Source organism: Elephantulus edwardii, unplaced genomic scaffold, assembly GCF_000299155.1.
Source record: "Elephantulus edwardii isolate Elephantulus edwardi_28Jun2011 unplaced genomic scaffold, EleEdw1.0 scaffold00177, whole genome shotgun sequence".
Lineage (NCBI taxonomy): Eukaryota > Metazoa > Chordata > Mammalia > Macroscelidea > Macroscelididae > Elephantulus > Elephantulus edwardii.
The window spans coordinates 4,261,568-4,266,607 of NW_006399927.1; the positions used below are offsets into that span (position 1 = coordinate 4,261,568).

Here is a 5,040-nt window from a genome sequence, read left to right on the forward strand (position 1 = left end):
ATGGATTGATTCAGTGACTGGGTTAATTGGGATGGGTGTGTCAGAGGAAGTGAGATTGGCACAGGGTTTAGGGCTGTTGTACATATGGTCACTCTGTGAGTCTCAAATGACTCGATGGCACATGCCACAACAACAACAGTCTTTACAGGATCAGATTTCCAGATTTTTTCTCCCCCTTCAAGACTCTGAGTGGGTTAAACCAACTTGTCTTTTAATTAGCAGCCTTTGCCAACAGAGATCCTTGGGCATATGCAATTGTTGTTGTGCAGTGAAGTTAAAACCTACTCATAGCCTAGTTTCAAGTGTGGTTTCAGAGGCAGTAAACTACCCAGGAGGAAGTTGTCCAACTTTCTTTTGGGTTGTTAGTTCAAGTCCTTACTCACTAGACCACCACAGCTCTGTTATTTTTGTTAGGTGTCATAGTCAACTGGAAGTCATAGTGACCACGGAAGTCAGACCAAAACCTTGTCTGAACCTACGTCATCCTCACAACCTGCTCTGTGCTGATGTGGATTGCTTCATTGGAAAGCAAAACCAACAACCACCACCAACCAAAAACCTCCCTTTTGCTCTTGCCTCACAACCAGCTCATATATGACCCTCTATTGGGTTTTTTGAGGTAGTAAATCACACAGGCAGGAGAAGATTGCCCATATCCTTTCCATAGAAGTGGTGGTGAATGCAAACCACCCAAGAAGCACGTCTTTTGAGTTAGCATCACAATTGCCTATGGAATACTTCACCAGAGCACATGAAAAGTAATAGTGCAAATATAACATACAGCGAAACTGTGGAATCATTACTACACATTTAATGCACACCTGGAATCTTCTGGATGGTGTCAATGCTTGACTGTTAATGGATACGTGGATGGTTCAAATCCAACCAGATGCTCCTTAGAAGAAAGGCCTTGCGGTCTCTTTCTATGCACATCAAGCATGGAAATTTCTAGAGCATGTAGTTCACTTCAGGCACAGGTAGCATTACCATGGGAACAAATCCAGTGACAATTTTTTTTCAGAACTGCCCCCCTAGGATATGCACAGCTATGTGTTGAAGAGTTGTGAGTCAAAAGCCTAGAGTGACCCAAAGGAAGCTGGTTTGATTTGGGTATGCTAGAGATGAGAGAGAGAATGGTGGAAATAAAAGCCTCGTGTTCCCTTTCAGATCTTTGAAAAATATAGATTTGCTCAGTGGTTTATTATTATATTTATTAGAATTATTATAATCAGAGGCCTCTATGTTAGTCTATGAGCACAAACTCTCCCACGAATGTTTAAAATACAGCATGAGAACATGAAAACATTTTCAACTTGCTGCTCTGGCTCCAGGCCTTTATAGGCATTTCTAGGAGTAATGCAAGCAGGCCAAGAGTGTTTAGAAATTCCCCAGTGCCTTCTCATTGCCCTTGAGACAGAATTCAGAATCTTTGTGATTTCCAATAATTATTTCTAAAGAGTAGGAAACATTATAGGGCACCCTCAAGCTGATATTAGATTATATACATAAGAGGTGGCACATAACTAAGGAAAAAGGTATAAATTGTAGAGGGAAAAAATATAAAAGCACTGTATATATTCAGGTGGGGGTTTTTCCCCCAAGGAGAATGTCTCCTCTTGGTGTCTGGAGGCTTTATTCACTCACAGAGCTCCTTGATGACTTCACTTTTGGTCAAGAAGCAGACCTAGTACTCAACATCTGATAACTTGAGTCAGAATATGACAACTATGGATTTATTTCCAATTATTTCTTTAAAAAATGGTGTTCTACTCATGTCAGATGATGTTGGCATTGCATCTATTGCAGAGATAATTTCCTTTAAAAAATTCTTTTAAGGAGAGAAGAGATTAAAGCAAAATGTTTGGAAAACACAGAACAATTGATATTCAGGTGGAGTAAAATGGCAAGTCACACTGAGAAATATAAAGTCTGTCAATATAGTCCATCATACTGTGCTGTTAACCCAAAGGCCATATGTCTCAGATGGTACAAATTTACCTTCAGCTCCTTGGGAGAAAGACAGGCAGTCTCCTTTTATTATGATTTACAGCCTCAGACATCCATTAATGGGTCACTCTGAGTTGTGGTCCACTTGATGGCACTGAGTTTAGTTTGGTTTTGGGATGCATGCAACAAGAGATCCTGGGTTAAAAGGCTTACATTTCCTGGCTACAAAGTAAAAGATTGGAGGTTTAATCATACACAGAGACTCTAAAGAAAAGTTTGGTAATCTACTTCTGAAAAACCAGCCAAGGAGAACTCTGGGGAGAACAATTCTACTTAAACATACAGCAGGTTGTCATGAATCCCAGGCCATAAACTTGATGGCAACTGGAACTTGTACTCATACAAGAGTCAACAGGCTGTAAGCCTGCAACCTTTCTTTCTCTAGAGAAATCCCACATAAGTGAGCAGTAAGTCTTTTCTCACTTACTCAAGCCTAATATTTATTCAACACCTGCTCTGTTAACAAATGAGATCTTCCATATTCCCATTCCACGTTGGAGTTAATAAATAGGCCTGTCTTAGTTATGGAAGAAAAGACATCCTAATAAATATGTATGGGACATTTTGAATCATTTTCTTAAAGAAAAAGAATATTAATTTTCTTCCCTACAAAGGATAAAATGAACTTTCTTTCTGATTTTCTTACACACAAACATACGCAGAGAGCTTATTATGTCAAATGTGAAAAATAAAATATGCTGGCATACTTTCTATGAACCTTCTAGTTACAAAATACGACATTTTCAAAATACAGACTCAAATATTTTTCTCAACATCCAGCCTCATATTTGTTTTTGCACAGGAAATAGCACTAGTGGCCTAGTTGGCAAAAAGAGCACTGTAATCCCAAGGGCAAGCAGTTCGAATCTACCAGCTGCTCCACAGAAAGATGGACAATCTTCTCCCTGTGATTAACTGCCTCTGAAACCCCACCGAAGGGTTAGCTTTGGGATGGGTCCAACTTGATGGTACACAACAACAACATGATTAGTAGTGTCAGTGGAGTCATTTTTTGTTCCCAGAAACTTTAAGAAAGTTAAGAAGAATACAGCATCTAGGGCACATTTTCCTTTTTACTGCCCAGTTTTTCTCTGAGGCATGGGAATGTATAATGCCATATTGGTGTCCTGGAGGAAAGCCGCTTAATGTTAGTGTTTGGATAAGATGTTTATTGTTCAGGGTTACAGATTAGGAGCAATTACATTAAATTGTGATGAAAGGTAATATCTTTTTGAGTATATTTGCTTTGCATTACAGAGACCAAGGTTAGCTCATTATCCCTCATTGCAGTTATCTCTGAGGCACATGGTATTATACTGCACATTTGTGCATTCATTTTCCCTGACATGTTAACTACAGTTAGTATTGTTTTGTATGCATGATTTCCATTCTCAGAGCAAAATGAAAATTACAGAACTGACTCTGATCTAAACAGAATGTGCTTAGCAGCAAATATGCTATCTTAATCCTTCGTATTACCAAAATGGCTTGGAAATCACCACACAGGAAATTAAAAAAAATAGACTGCCCCTAAATGCAAAAGTGATGCATGACCGAAAGCTATACTTCAAGTGGAGTGCAGAGCTGTAGAATGATCATTTGACCTTGTCTCCTGTTGTAGAGGACTGCTTACAAAAACAACTTAGGATAACCAGATCTCATAGCATCTTTCTAAATCCTAATAGCTCAAATAAAAAAGGCTTTGTTCTAGCAAAGATACAGTATATTCTCGAAATGCAAGCTTGGCTAGGCTATTAATATTCCCTTTGCTTTGTACCTCACTAGAGACAGTACAGCTGAAACATAATAAGTTGCTGGAGTGTTCAATGCATGATAATGCATGCCTTCCAGTTCATTATTTCTGGGTGTTATGACATTGCTGTCCAATCCTGGAGCATAATGAGGAGCTCAAGATCTTATATTATAACTTAATGAAGCCCAATTAACAATCATTAACCTTTGATCTACTTCATACACTGTATGGACAATAAGTGAGCTTGGAAAAACTTAAAAAGGTGAACTTGGGAAAGAGTAGTCAATACGATTTTTTTAAAATTTAAAGGCTTCCCAAACCACCATTTCTCCTGAAGCAATAGGACAAGTTATGGTGGTGATTGATTGAACTCTCTCCACCTTCCCCTACACATAGAAAAATACTCTACACATTTATTCCCCCCGCCACGTACAAATTCTCTCTCCCTCTCTCAAATATATAGAACAATTGCAAGGATTTTCTGATGTGATAATTATTTAAGAAGACTGAATCTATTGTTAATAGAAAACCATTATTCTGTCTATTTAATACTTCATTATTTTACCTATGAATCTTCTAAATCTAGACACAAATTAGAATTATTCTTAATTAAATCCAACCTTTATTTGTCATCATAATATGTATAAAATATAAACATCTAGAAAATAATGACAATATCACTAAATAAGAAATTGAAAGGGACAAAATTGCTAATGAACATATATGAAGTGCAAAGCAATAATTTGTTCTCCACTAACTTTATAAGAATGTACGTTGCTATAAATTAATGGTTTGGGAGGTATATAGAAGATATCTATATATATCTTCTTGATGTATATAGAAGCATATGTGTACATAAGCACATGTATGGCATCCTCTCCTTAAACAAAATGCCTCTGGAAACTGTATGAACTTTGATAAATGACGATAGTTATAGAAAAGCTTCAGGCCTTTTGTTCATAGGGTAGCGACTCGACAGTAATCAACAACAACAATATGGATAAGAGGGAACTTTGATGGCCTAGTAGTATGAACCTGTTCTGCAGTCCCAAAGGCTCATGGTTTGAATCCACCAGATATATTATAAGAAGAATGGGCAATCTCCTGTACATTTATAGCCTCTGAAAAATGTATTGGAAGGTCAGTTGTGAGTCATTCCAATTTGATGACCACAACAACAATTTGGACAGGAAATGATAAGATAGGATAAGGTAGGATGCGATGTGATGATGTGATGTGATGTGATGTGATGTGATGTGATGTGATGTGATGTGATGTGA

The 5,040-nt window shown here is 37.7% G+C and overlaps 1 protein-coding gene across 1 annotated transcript in view; it reads right to left on the reverse strand.

Moving 5' to 3' along the window:
• Nucleotides 1-5,040, reverse strand: part of LOC102850783 (protein FAM19A1-like) — a 1,008,886-nt gene that overhangs the window by 689,800 nt on the left and 314,046 nt on the right. The window lies entirely within an intron of this gene.